Here is a 15,325-nt window from a genome sequence, read left to right as displayed (position 1 = left end):
CACACACACACACACGGGCACACACACACATAAAATCCCTCTACACACGCACACTCACATACATATATTTAGCCCCCTCTACTCCACTGTACTGTGTGGCTGTACAGGTCAGTAGATCTGTCATGTAGTGTGCTTGTTCTGACTGCTCTGGTCTTGCAGCTCCACTCTCGGCCCCCGACTCCTCTGCTGTCTCTCCTGAGGGACCCTATTTAAAACCCAAACACATACATCTACTCTGAAGGGCTACTCACTGCTCAAGTAGTACCGTAGTACCACCATCGGCCTGCAAAAGGCAGAGAGTGAGAGAGAGAGAGCAAGAGAGAGAGAGAGGGGGAGATGAGGGAGTGGGTAATTGGGAGGGATATACACATATGACTGGAGAGGTTTTTGTAAGTGAGGTACCACTCTGTCATTTATTAAGCTATTACATGCATTCTTGTGCAGTTCAGTGAGTATATGTGCGCATGTGGAAACATGCAAGGGACCTCATTTCTGTGTGTGTGTGTGTGTGTGTGTGTGTGTGTGTGTGTGTGTGTGTGTGTGTGTGTGTGTGTGTGTGTGTGTGTGTGTGTGTGTGTGTGTGACCTTTTCAAACCTACAGCACCTTGTGCTTGACACGGTCTTGCTGTTGCTCCAGCAGCTGCGTAAACGAGCTGCTGCCGCTTGGCATCTATGTGGAGAGCCCCCTCCTAAAGCAGCAAAGATCCACTCCCACTGCACTGCTCTATGCCTCTGTAGAGTCTTCCTCACCAGTGTTGTGGCAGCAAGGCTCTCAGTGTGCAAGGCATTAAAGTGTATTTCCTGTGCATTAGTCCAGCCGCGAGAACAAATAAAGTCTGCAGATTAAGCCACTTCCAGCCCTGGCAACTGCCTTGTCCCGCTGCCAAAGGGGGATCCTTGGGGAGAGGGTGTAGACCAGGGGGATGCAAACTATTGGTGAAGAAAATCTAACACTAACTCCAATTCTATTTTTATGATTTGATCTGTACTTTCATAAATAACTCGCAAGCTCATGGCAAGCTGGAGTGTTCCTTAACTCTGGACATCAAGTAAATGCCTCAGAGGTGTGTTTTAATCTTGACAACAAGACTAAATATAATGTCTGGGGCATTTCTGTGTTGCACTTTTCCATCCATCTGCATGTCATACTCTTGAACCAGTGAGTTAAGTTTTTGAAATGTGGTGTCGCAGGACAGTGTTTACGTAGTATCACTTGACCCATATGTGGTCACTGCGTGCTTCAGACAGCTCCTCTTAGGAGCCTGTCCAGCTGCTTAAAATGGGTGAGGTGTGAAAGCAGTAGGCATCCTGGTTGCAGTTGAGCTCAATAAATATAAACTCTACAAGCTTTCTTTTGTGTTCTCTTCCAATGGTGTTCATTATAGACTATTTTAATACCAAGCCGTTTCACCATTACTGAGGCCATGGTTTTGTCTGAGACCTGTTATTTTGCGGTTTGTCTACAGCTCTCCAGAATGTCTTACCAGTCCTATTGTGTTACATCCAAAAGCAAACAACCAAACAATTATATGGAAATACCTTAGCATTAACATTGATTGCTAACATGCACAACATATTGTTTGTAGCTCATTGTTAAAACATGGCATAAAGAATAACCGGCAGGCTACACCAGGCCCGTAACTGCAGCGTTCTGTTTGCAGACCGTATGCTGCAACAATAAGCTTCCTCTATAATCAATGGAACTGGCTACACCAGATGTGATAGCTGCCTGTACATTTGAAAAAATTAGACCAGTCTTCTAAAAACTCTTTTTAACGCTCCGCAAATGGAATGCTTCAGTTGCGTGCCTGGTGTACCCCGTGCTCCACCTGTAGGGTTAGGGCTCGTTTCAACATAAAATGTCACTCAAGACTTCACTTTACAGGTGTGCACTCACTGACCCTCTACTTGAGCTCCCTCTTCTCCAGTCTTTTCCTCTTCACTCGTATGCTTCTTACTTTTAAACAGGAAACTCTTCATCATCCTCATAGCCATGCCAGATAGTAGCTGAGGGAGTAGACCAGTGGGGATGCAAACTATTGGTGATGAAAGTCTAACACTACGCCAATTCTATTTTTATCATCTGTAGTTTTATAAATAACTTGCAAGCTCATGGAGTGTTCCTTAGTTCTGGACATCATGTAAATCATCCTTTATCATCCGCATTGTCATGCCAGATAGTAGCTGTCTTTTGTCTGACTTTGGCCCTGGTCTGGCATAGATCGGCTGGACATGTCAGGGCCAACTCTAGTACTAGAGTCACCCACTATCTACCATGGGTGCAGCTGCTGTTGTTGCCACCACTGTTGGGGTCATCTGGAGTTTCGTCCACTCCTCATGCAAATATTGGGCCAATACATCAATAGCATTTTTTTTAAAAAAGCAGAGTGGAGATAAAGGGTGCCTTGGCCTCTTGAGGGAAACAGTAAAACTGTTTGAACTGTGGGAAGCTCAGGGGAAGAGGAGTAGACCAATATAAGAGGTTACGTGTGGGAGCGGAGAGCAGAGGGGAGGGTTCGTTAGCAATTAAGCCGCATAAAAGGAGAGGAGTTGGACGTCACAGTTGGGCTCACTGGAAACCAGTGGAAAATTACAGAATCGTAGATAGAGAGGTTCAATCTCACACAGGAAACTTGGCAGTTGAACTGAATATTCTTTATATAAGTTAAATACAAATGCAACCCATTTGGAGATAATTTGTCTCCTCCCAAGCTAGCAGGCTTGTTGGCAGTAGGAAGACATTTATACTGTGTCTGTTGATTGGAGTGATAAGGCGTAATTGTGAACAATGAGATTCTCCTGTCATTCCTTTCCATTCCATTCCATTGTCATTGTCATTGTGGAATTAGAATATGAATAGGTTTCCCTCTTCCTCAGTCTGATTTTAGGGTAAGGGGTCCTAGAAGGGAATTTTGGCGTCAGTGCTGAAACTGCACCAGGTACTGGCCCCAGCGCAGGTTGAGGCACGCTCCACAGCCTTCCCAAATGTCACATTCTCCTTCTCTAAGGGTGAGGGGCAGTAGCACCCCCCCCCACACACACCCCACCACCCCACCCCCACCTCCAGCCCATACAAATGGAAGTTTACTTTTCTTCTTTGCTCTCTTCTGGTTGTGCGAGTATGTGTGTGTGTGTGTGTGTGTGTGTGTGTGTGTGTGTGTGTGTGTGTGTGTGTGTGTGTGTGTGTGTGTGTGTGTGTGTGTGTCTGTGTGTGTGTGTGTGTGTCTGTCCTTTCGCACGCGTGTGTCTATGTCTGATGCCCTTAAAGCCCTTGTGTGATAAAGGCTAAAACAAAGAGAGGCCCTGCTGGTTCTCAGCGACGTGGGCAAACAGGGCAGGCAGTGGCCCTCCTTATCTGTCCATGTTGGGCTTGATAACATTCTGCCGGAGGCGTCAGCTCTGGAGATTATTCTCACAAACCCACAGGCCGAGGCGAGAAGGTGTCGTCAAAAGAAACGGCACTCTCAAACGGGGCATGTAAAGACTGAGTGTGTGTGTGTGTGTGTGTGTGTGTGTGTGTGTGTGTGTGTGTGTGTGTGTGTGTGTGTGTGTGTGTGTGTGTGTGTGTGTGTGACCTTTTCAAACCTACAGCACCTTGTGCTTGACACGGTCTTGGGGGGGGGGGGGGTGGTCTATAGGGGAGGATCTATGGGTATGGCTGTTTGGGTCTTGTGAAATGGGCTGTGTAGCTGTCGTTCCGCCGTGGTTTTGAGTTATTTTTCCGGTGGCACTGACTGACAGAGGGCGATGATCTGGTGGGGAGTGTTTAGAGACGACAGAGAGCTATTGACCTTGTGTTTTCGTCAAGCTCCAGCAGCTGATGGATAACAGGCCCCGGCTGTTCTGGTCGTCTATTTTTCATTTTTTGGGAAATGTGCATAGCGCTGTTGAGCTCTGTTTCTATATCAGCGCTCAAATGACAACTATAATTAGAAGCCCAATCCAGTAATTATTATAATGGTGCCATTATGATGATGCGATATTTTTTTGCCCGCTTTTATCCAAGTCATTACCTCTCTGACATGCGTCATCAGTACAAGTGATATAATCCCTGCCACGATCTACCACAAATCGTGACAGAAATAGTTTCATGCTAATATGTTCTGTCCTTTTACAAAGGTTTCTTTCTGCTCAGGAAGGACATTATCTGAAAATAGACGTGAATGGTCTCATCCAGCATGTCCTCCCACCAGTCTGACCAGCTTACTGCACAATAAAGTGACCAAATGTTACTGGACAGTGGGATTTGGAAATCTTGAATGTCCCTTTTCAGCATGTTTCCGTCAGTCACCAAGTGGTGATTGTCCTTATTATTTCACACTAAATTCCGAATGAGTTGTTCCTGCCTGGTAGGCCCAAGGGCTCATGGTTGTGTAGAGATGGAGGAAGAAAAGAACGGAACAAGGGAGAGAAAGGGAATAGAGGGCTGCCCTCGTTAATGCGAGGGTAAATGTTTGTTTTTGCCGGGTCAACACTAGCTGTTGTTTGAGCCCTGCTTCGTCTGCCTCATCCTTTCAATGGCATATTTGGCATTTCTTGAAGGGGGGCTGTGAGCTCAAGTGGGCTCTTCACTTGCGGGGGGGGGGGGGGGAGGGTGGTGGGTTGTAGAGTATTACCACTCCTCCTTCGCCCTGTGGAGGCTGGGGGCAATCAATTCCCCTCTCTCAGGCTCTGGAGCCCTGGGGGTGAGGGCCGGGCCCCTTCACTTGCCCCAGCATGTCCCGTTGAGTCTGGGAAGGTGAGGAGAAGACTGGGCTATTGCCCCTGGAAGCACCTTCATGCCCCTTTATCAGCATCTCATCCTCAGCCCCAGTGGGGTTTATGGGTTCTAAGAAGGGATTTTCTTTAGTTAATCAGTACATCTCCAGTGAGCCATTAGCATTCCTGCTAGTCAATCACTTATGATCTCATCTAGGTGTCTGTGTGAAAAATTACAAGCAGACTGTAGACTCAATTCGACAAAGGGTATATTTACAGAGTGTGAAATAAAAATAGAACTAGCTTACTAGCGAAGTATTATACAGAAGAAAATGTTCCTTTAAAAATACACTCTGAGAATCCCTAAACATGCCTCGAGAATGTGTCTTGTAGGAAGATTTGTATGTACAGTGCTTTAAACAAGCCGGGGCTGAGAAGAGTGACCCAGTGACAAGCGGAGAGCAATCAATCCATCCTAAGATAAACAGATGAGTCGAGGAAACGCACTGAGAAAGGGGATCAGAGAGAGGAGCAGGTCACATAAATCCAGTGCGCCGTTCCTGCAGTCATAAAGGAACCTCCTCACAGGCCCCAAGGCCAGACAGAGGCTCCATGACACCCATGGTGCAGGTCAAAAGCTTGTAGTGCTGTTACCATTGGTAACAGGAATGTTTCATTTGCCCAAGGAGCAGGGGTACTTAGGCTAAATGTTCGGCATGAACTATAAACTGGAGGGGAGGCTGTTTGGAGGGGTTGGGGTGCGGGGGTTTTGTCACATTGTTTATGGTTGTCAGGTTGTCGATGGGTTCTTATGGAACTCCAGCCTTTGAACCCTGTGGTCCAGTTGCTGAGCAACCAGAGGTTAATCATGGCCTATTTTGTACATGCATGGCATGAGTGAGTTGTTAATTCAGTGAACACACTCACATTCACTCTCTCTCTTTCCCTTCTCTCCATCTCTCTCTCTCTCTCTCTCCTTCTCTCTCTCTCTCTCACACACACACAATCACACACTCACTCTCTCATAATCAGGCACTGTTTGAATTAACTTCAGTAAAGTACCGGTAGTCTGCTCATCAATTGTTCAGCCCTCATGGGACTTAATAAAGGTTTGAGATGCACTGCATTTACGCAATGGACCACCACGGACAACCAGCACACATGTACATGAGTGAGTGGCTTGGCTCCACACACTAATGACTTACAGATTGCAGTGCGCAGGCCTGCACTAAATCACTGTGGCTGGACGCCCTGTCGTGTGTATGTTGTTACATGATTTCCAACAGTTACAATAGCGGACATTTCGGTAGCACTCACAAAGATCTTCAGATTTCAGTTCCGCTTTAGAACCGGATTTTTTTTTTATGAGCCACACTTTCCTTATTTCTCTTGTTTGTTCCAGCTTTGCCACCGCCATTAATGACAATAGATTTTGCTCAGGAGTCAGCTTCATAGCATTGTGGGAAGTCTCTCACTGCCTCTCACTGTCTGAAGAAGCTGCATCACACAATAATCCAACAACAGGTTGCTCTAGTCTACTGGAGGCAGATGTCTTCATAGTACAGTGTACATGGCACATTTATTGACAGATATATTGCTTGGCTTGTCATAGCTATTTAGAGTACTAGTTCTGGCTTGTAGTATTAGTAGGCAAAACACTACGCTCTCCCTCTTCTTGTACCACCGGTGTGATTACAGTTTTCATATTTCTTCTTTATGATTTCTCTTTTATTCTTTACTTTTTAAACCATTCTTTGACTATTGCCCTTCTATGCTTTCATTTGCTATTACTGTTTGCTTTTGTTTATGTAAAGTACATTGAATGACCTCTGTGTGTGAAATGCACTATTAAAACAACCTTGACTTGACTTGACTTGACTTGACTACAGTAGTAATACACCATAATCAAAGAAGGTCGCTCAAGTATGCAAATTTTTCTTTTTCTTTTTAATATTTTCTCAAATAGCGACAGGGGTAACATGTTTATTGCCCCGCTCCAAGCCCAGGGGCAAATGCATTTTACCTTTGCACTTGTATTTGTTTTTGGTACCTCTGTAATTGTGTTTGTTTTTGTTAAAGGTGTTGTCTGAGTACTGCATAGTTCTCTGCCACTTGGGCTCACTCTCAGTCAGCTATGCAATAGCTCTCACACGCGTTCAGCACTTAAAGGAGCTGACGTGCCTGCCCGTGCCAGGTGTGGATGGTGCGGTGTGCGGATGTGTAGCTGGCCCATAAAGGCATCAGCGTTGTGTTACACTGGAGTATGGTGCGCTGGGCGACTGCAAGAGAGCCTGTGCCGTAACAGGGCCCAGGCCGTCCCTGACAGCTGGAGGGTTTGCATGGGCAGCGCTTGTTTGGGGAGAGAGAGAGAGAGAGACACAGATATGAGAGGATCTTTATCCCCTCACGCTCCACTGCTTGTCAGATAGGATTTGGATCTGGTGATCATGAAATGGGAGATCTGGCTTGCTTCTTATTTTTTGTTCTTATTTTTGCCTCTCAGTCTGACACATGCATCGTTTACTTTTCCTGTCGTGTCGTGTTCAGTTTTAATACACCAAGGCAACTGCAGCTGAAGCATTTGTTATCTGTTGGCCTTAACTTCTTGTGAATTTCTTTGGGTGTGTGTGTGTGTGTGTGTGTGTGTGTGTGTGTGTGTGTGTGTGTGTGTGTGTGTGTGTGTGTGTGTGTGTGTGTGTGCTCGTGTGTGTGCGCGTGCGTGCGTGCGTGCGTGCGTGTGTGCGGGTGTGTGTGTGCGCCACGTTGTGTCTAGGCAGTAGGCACACTTGCCAATGATGTGTATGATTTAGCCCTGATGTACGAGCAGCAAAGCCAGAGCGATAAGCAGCGTGGTTGCTGCTGCCTGTAGGAAAGCCCCTGGGTCCACTGCCAGCAGTGATTAGTGGCCACGTTAAGATTCCCCTCTGTCTGCAGCAGGCAGCTGATGTCCTTGTGGTCTGGCTCAGTCTGGTTTAGGAAAGCTCAAGGCCTTTGCAGGAGACCTGAAAACTCTCTTCTTTCTGATTTTCTCCTTTTTGTCCATTTATTTTTTCTTTACCTCCTTTATCCGTTTCGGTCTCAAGTTGGCGGCGACTCCTCATCTCACAGCTGGTTTTCTTTTCCTGTTTACTCCCGTCCTTGTCCCTCTTCTCTCTCTCTGGCTCTCTTTCACCTTCACACCTTGTGGTTCACGTCAGAAATCCCTGCCGGCCCCTGTCCTTCTATCTCCTGTCTTCTTTTTCTGCCCTCATGCCTTCCGTCCTCCACTCCTCTTTCATCCCTCCTTCCCCTGTAGTTTACCCTTCAGGGAACAGATGGGAGAGCCACTGGATAAGACATGCCAACAGCAAGGATGTCTAATTAGCAGAGTCTGGACAACATCTGGAATGCAAAAATACACCCACAGGATTTTTCCCAGAGAATCAGAGAAGTCGTTCCTGTGTAGGATGCAGTGTTTCTCTCCGATATGTAGCGATATGTGCAAGTTTTGGTTCCTCCAGTGATAGTGTCCAACCACAATAATCACACACTGTCTGTGTTGTGATGTTTGCATTCTTGTAGTAAGTGTGGAGGTGAAGTGATGATGGTTGAGGGCTCTGCGATTGCATAGATTTGAGTGGGACCAAGCCCATTGGCTGAAGGGTGTATTTAGGCAGGAGCAGAAGGTTAAGAGGCCCTTTGAGTTTCCCAGGTGATGGCCGGTGTTTTTTTTTGTTTTTTTTTTTTTAACGTGGCTGTAATTCCGCCTGGAATTCACAAATCCCCACTCTCAAATCTCATTGCCCTACACGCATGCAGGCATCTGTTTGTGGAGGGCCACTCTCTTTAACAGCGACCTGTAATTACCCAGTGCCTTGTGACAGCGGGACGGCCGGAGTCACCCAAGTGGATGGGAGTGAGGGAGAGGAGGGAGAGGGAGAGGGGGGAGTACAGAGCAGGTGTGAACAGACGCCATGGTGGAAAGGGGGGGGGGGGGGGTTGGAAAGGAGAGGCCCAGGGCCTGGAGGAGATAGCACTCCCCTCTCCTATCCTCCACTCCATGCATACCTTAACCGCTGCTTCCACCTACCAGCATCCCCCACCACAATAGCTCCTGAGATTACTGCGTCTCAGGAAATGCAGTGCAATTATGGATGTCAGCGCGTCCTACACCCTCTTCCCAGCGAACCTGAAGACTGATGTGTCTCTTTTTCCATTGCATTCTCAAGAGTGGATGCAATTCGGTTGTTAAGTCGTGATGCAATAATGGGCTGATAATTTTCTCTCCGAGTCCAACGGATTTCAGGGCCACTTGTTTTTCTCCAGAGACAGTAAAATAAACTATTTTACTTACCGAATTTATTTACCCTCACTAAAACGGAGGTGATGGTGACAAGGTTGACAAGTTGTGAAAACCACTAGTAAACGTTTTGAAGAAAAAGCTGTTGGGCCTGTGACGTCAGACTTAACAACCGGATGGTGAAACTGTGAAGGAGTGTTCTGGCCAGGACTGGTGACCTGACCTCTGTTTGCTCTTGCCATTCATGCTGTTTGAATGCATAAAGTCATAACAAATACACTACATTCATCAAACTGACAAAGTCACCATTGAATTTCAAATCTGCAGTAACTAGCTTTGACAAGTAAGCTCGGGTATGTGTGTTAACAGTAATGCAACCTTCCATGAGAACTCTGTTTTGTGTGCAGATATGATGCAACACAATTTAAAACATGCTGCAGAGGGATTAACTGCCTCCATCACTTGTGTTTACTAAAAATGCATCGTGTGGCGTGAAGTTATGCAGACAGTCGTACCCGCCCACCCCTCACCCCCCTCGATCTGCCCTTTGTTGTGTCACAGTCGCAGATTAGAGAATGCCACGCGTTGGCGCTGGCACTCACTCAGGTAGACGCTCATCTACAGTAGCCACTGCTCGTCTGTGACTAATGCTACCACAGCCAGACCCTCATCTCGCCCACGCAAAAAACCCTCCCTGCCAGCCATGACCTTCTCCTCTAGTCTCTCAGCCTTATTGTTCCTCATGTTTTTTTCTTTCTTTTTTAAATCTATCTATTTAAGTCTATCTTCCTTCATCAGTTCCTGAATCTTATCTGGAGCTGGTATGCATGTTTTCAGCATCTCCCCTGAGTCTTAAAACAACACTGTCTCTTGATCCTCTATACGGCCTCCGCGCATTCCCCTCTTCATGACTCAACTTGCCTTTCCTTTTTCAAGGGTCTTACTTATAGTGCAGAGGAGGTTACTTGTACATTACAAGAAGAATATTTGGCTTTGATTCGTTTGAAACACAATGCAGCAGGCATTACATACATACTGTTGTGCATGAACTAGTGCTAATGTAATTACTAGTCAAAATTGTTTTGCTAATTTGATACCACGTGAATGATCTTGCACATAAACATGGGTGTGTCAGCACACAGGTGAGGAAGGTCTTAGTAACGGAATTCCTTTAAAGTCACATTATTTCTGTGACTTTACTTTGTGTGATTGCTTTTTGTATGATTGCTTTTTTTAATTATTACTTATATCAGTAAAACTTAAAATAAGTTAGATAAGATAGAGGTAAAGATTAAATAAAGTTGCTTCACAAAATCCAGCTGCTTCCCCAAAGCTTGTCTAGCATAAATCTCCAAGAAGTAGAGAGCACTGTCATCTCTTTGGGCTGGGAGCCCATAGAATAATCCAGATTAGTCACATCATAATATTCATGTGGCAGTATCACGTTACAGCGCTTTGCTAGAGAACGGTTTCATGCTGAGCCTCACGTTTCTTGGAATCCCTGGAATGACTTGAGCTCCTGCGGCTCTTCAGGCATGACTTCCCAAAACCCTAAACCGAGTCCGGCAGGGAGAGTCACTGGCTGACCCTATAGAGAATCTCTCTCTCCCTCTGCGGGGAGTGTGGGGAAGGGGGTGGGGACAACAGCTGTCTGTGTGACCCCCGATATCAGTCGAACTGCCAGCGGTGCAGGTCCGTGTCACACAGGCAGGTGGCTGTCTTGCAGACAGACAGACAGATGGACAGATTTACAATGCGTTGCTAGAGACTCGGTGACGGCCGGCGCAGTCGGAACTGACGGACGCAGCTGGGACGGCAGCTCCCATTTCCTCCATCTCTCCCTTTCCCCTTCCTCCTCTCTTCACAAGCTCCCCATTATTCTGCAGCAGGGCGTGCGAGTCCATGTCGGGCGAGAGCGTCTGCTGAGGATCGCTCCCGTAACATTCCCACAGATCCCTCTTGGGCCTGACGCTGACGCCTCGGGATTAGCCCTGCCGTCCATCAGGAATGCCAGAGCACAGGAAGCTCGGGAGCGGCGGGGGTTGGGGTTAAGAGGAGGGTGAGGACGGACCTCCACCTCACTCTTCATCACACTCAACATCTGTCAGATAGGACGGTGTTGGGACACGTTTTAACCCCCCCCCCCCCATATCTGTGCTGTCTTTTAGAACATGGGTGTAGGATGACGTAGAGAGAAAGGGTGAAGAAGTAGGTGAGTGAAGTAAGTGAAGGACTGTAACAACACTTAATCAATTAACGTTTAGGCTTTGCACCCTAATTTAAATGGTACTTTAAAAGTCCATCAACAAAAAAAAGTTCTCGGGCATAAGCTGTAATAATTAGGAAATTGATTTTGCCTCATTATTAATTAAGCTTAGTTAAGACTTAAGACTTTGCTCTTTGGTCATCATTCAAATTAGGGCCCTTCATTTGACCATTTTAAAGAGGATAGTTCCTCTTTTTGTCTTGGGGCACGTCCAAAAGCCTAGAATGCGCTCTAGGTAGAGTGCATTTGCCGGATGTTACGTCAGAGAAGGCTGTCCAAAAGTCAAGCGTTCTCCTAGATCCGTACTTCATTTTCAGTGATTTTCAAAGATGCATCAGATGCATCTTATTCGCTCCCATAATCCATTGCGCAACCTCGCTTTGCAATTGGAAAAAAAAAGAAAAAACATGGAGGCGACAAAGTCGCGTGACCACCTAGTTTGCAACCTAGTTCGGGTGTTAGAACAGTACTAACTAGGTCCCTTCCTTTACTTTTGGTCACAACTTTGGTCTCTTGTCCCCTAGTTGGCCTGGGGTTATCCTAACCTGTAGGAACAGGTAGGGGTGGGGGGGTGGGAGGATGTGGGCCCACCTCTCAGGTGTCCCATCACTCACCCCTCTGTAAATGTGTCTGAAGGCCATGCTTCCCTGAGCTTATCTATATGCTTACCTGAGGGAGGAGGAATGCAGAACTAACTAAGGAATGTGTTCAATCATTAAGCCCACTGGCGGGATACTGGCCATAGGTTTAACTGGACACTGTTTACTGAGTGGAAACTAAAGACAGTTTCAGACAGAGTTTCAGGGTTTTTTTTAAGAAGAGAATTGAGGTAAGGATACACCCTCATTTAATAAAAACAGTATGGGACTATTTGTTCAACTGACCATAGGAATACTAATCATTTTTATTCTCTGTATAATATTACCCAGTATGTGGACATTCCAGACCATTAATCCCATTGTGGGTCTTAATTAAAACTGCATTTCAAAGGCTCCAGATTGTGCAGGAAATGACCTGACCAACCACGAAATTTTAGACTGAAAGGGCTCCCTCACCCCCCACGGGCTTGTGGTTAAAAACAACGAGTAAAGCCAAGTTTTTTTGACCCCTATGTGTAAGGGCTTATCTGTAAGACTGAGGTAACCTCACATTCAGTTTTAGACAGGAAATGCATTGTGGACAGTTAACAGGCATGACATCTCCCAACCCCGCCCATCATGTTTTTACCATTTCCCATAGATCCTGTCCGCTCCTCAGCAGGACTAAAACTGCAATTGATATGCAACTCCCCTCCTGCTCTGATATGCAAAATAGTTACATGACACTAATGTTAACAAATTAACACCCATGTCTTTTGGGTCCTTTTGATTAGAACAGCAATGTTCTAAAATATTCACTCCTTGCTTGTACTATGGATGTAATTTTAGATGAGAGTAAATAAGAATTTACTCTTGAAAAAACAAATGAGTGGGGGAAATGTCTCAGCTTACTCCCTGTTACTAAGTGACAGCATCCTCTCCTCCTCACCATCCCTGCCCCCTTCCTGCACTGCACTCCCACAATAGTGCTTGTCCAAACCTCAGCGCAGCGTCATTGGCTTGCACTCTGACTCCGGCCTCACTGAGATGTTTTGTGTTCCTATGTGAGACGTGACTCAGTCCCCTGGCCCTCCTCCAATCACACATGTGCCTGGCCTCTCTCTGGGCCGTAACCACAGTAACCAGGCCCTGACGGACAGGCCTAAGCCTTTCTCTCTTGTGAGCTTGACCTGCCGGGCCCAGTAAGCCACTGAACACTGGAGCTGGGACTGAACAGAGGACTCTGCTGCGCTTATCCCTGTGGGCTGGGAGGGATGGGGGGGTCACAGAGCTCCCTGAAACTGTTTCTGTCCTCTTTTACTCGGACAGCACAGGGGCTGGACAGATTCAGGGCTGTCTATGGTGGTGGGATGTGTTTTGAGTGTGCCAGCCAGCTTGTTATACACCCTTTTGGCAGCACCTCCTGTGTGGCATTTATGAGGCAGTCTGCTATGCCAGGAAGGGTTGGGTGGGATTATTCAGAAATGCATGAGGAAAACTGAGAGAGAGAGAGAGAGAGAGAGAGAATGAAAGAAAGAGGCCTCTCTTTTCTGTGCAATAGACCCCGAGGACATTGACTTCGGTTCGACATACAGTATGCATTCGGAGTTGCCAGCTCCTTTATCTCCTGCGCCATCGTAATCCTGCTGTGCCGGGAGTGGACTCACAGGCCCCTGTGTGTGTATCTGAGAACCTACTCGCTCACTCACACTCGTGAACCCGCATGCACGACCCATGGGACTCTCAGGGACGACCTTTGAAGTTTTTGGGGTGAAAGTCGCAACTTTCTCGTCTCTGGGCATCTCGATGATGGAGGAAGAAAGACAGATCCCTTGTTCAAAGGTCTCCCTACAGCATACTATCCCCCCACCATCCCCCATCCACCTTTAGCTTGTCTTCTTCCCCTCAAAAATCCTCCACAGATGTGGCTTTGTTTGGCCTGAACTGTATGGTGACTAACACTGACGAATGAATCCCTCAACATTCCTCCCAGCATTCCCGTGTGGTGGTCAGAGCTTGGAAGGTGGAGGACCTGCCGGGATTGAGAGAAGGGGGCTGGTGGGGGATGATTAGCGCTTGGGGTTTGGGAATTCAGTGCTGTCACTACCACTGAAAGAATTGGCTTGCAGAGGAAGTGGGTGGCTTTCTCTGTTTCCCAGTAAGAGGCCTAGGGTCATGTTTGGTAGGTGATGGCATTCAACAAGGGTTTAGGTTGTGGAATACCTGAAATACTTCACTGGAAATGTAATTATAGTGTTTTGACTTTGTTGTATTTCTCTGTCTTGATTCCTATGGATCCACTGGAGGACTTGACCAAAATGTAGGAATGCAGACGCAAAAGTTATGTTGGTTTTGTGATACAGAAAAATTCCTTATCTTATACACCCTATACAGTATGTGAGAGTAAACGGGATTCTCATAGTTTCACATGGCTCAGAAAGCTGTTTACTTCAAATGTCTTGAGAGAAAAGAAGAAGAAGAAGAAGATGTGTGCTAGGCACAACTGTATCATAGCAAAAGACACTCCCTCTCCCATCCACCCATAGTGGACATCTTGTATCTCTATGACACAGACTAATCTGGAATCCATATATCCCCTGTTCTCTGAACCTCCTCATCTCCTATGCCCATAATGAAGTAACCCATGCTTGATCATTGTGATGAAATAGTACTGTACACTTTGAGAGGCTTTGCTCACAAAGAAACACTCAAGGGAACTGCACCACTATAATGCTGCAGGTCACATCCGCTCTCATTGGTGGATAGTGTATTTTGTACATTGAATTTCATTAGTCCATAACTCACTTTGGCAATGATGTGGTGGCTCCACATTGTTTTGTAACCCAAGGGAGAATGCATGCAGGTCTACCTTACGCTTTAATTTCTTCTTTCTGCCATTTTTCTCTGTCATTCCTGGCCCGGTGTGAACAGGGTTGTCTGATGATAGACTGATAGCAGCAAACGTTAGAAAACCTTGAAACGCGATCCAGGCTCTTAGATTCACACTTTGATTAAGACTCCTTGGGAGAACATCTGTTATTGACGACGCCGGCAGCAGTTCACCGCTGGACATCAGAATGAGAAAGTCCGTGAGCACTGGCTCTGAGTTCGACGTCTCACAGGATTTTTCTTGTCCAGTCCGTTCTGGTCCATGCTCACTTGCATGCCGTCATTGCTCTCTGAGTTAATGCAGTCCTTGGGGTGAATTCCCTTGATTCATTTTATTCGTCCATGTCAAGATACTCTCTTAGAAATACCATGAAAGGGAAAAGCCCTTCCCTCCTCTGGTCCTGACCTGTAGTACTAATGACATCATTAGACATATGTCCGTAATTAAAAAAGGGTTTTATTTGATGTTGTCCTCTTCCATTTTTTTTTTTACATTTTCTTTGTCTCTGTATTTTTCTTTAATCATGCTGTTCATTATAAATCATATTATGAATTTATGGACTCAACTGACATTGTGGTAGTTTTTTTGCTGTCATGCAATTCTAGTTTCATTTA

General features: G+C 46.3%; 1 protein-coding gene across 5 annotated transcripts in view; it reads left to right on the top strand.

Annotated features, from left to right (window-relative positions):
* Positions 1-15,325, top strand: part of lama5 (laminin, alpha 5) — a 76,463-nt gene that overhangs the window by 7,799 nt on the left and 53,339 nt on the right. The gene's annotated exons all lie outside the window — the stretch shown is intronic.

This window comes from Alosa pseudoharengus, unplaced genomic scaffold, assembly GCF_046254945.1.
Source record: "Alosa pseudoharengus isolate Yale_2024_CS ecotype anadromous, Long Island Sound unplaced genomic scaffold, YU_APseudo_1.1 YU_APseudo_1.1_scf_9, whole genome shotgun sequence".
In the NCBI taxonomy this organism is placed as follows: Eukaryota; Metazoa; Chordata; class Actinopteri; order Clupeiformes; family Clupeidae; genus Alosa; species Alosa pseudoharengus.
This window is presented reverse-complemented; position numbering and strand designations above follow the sequence as displayed.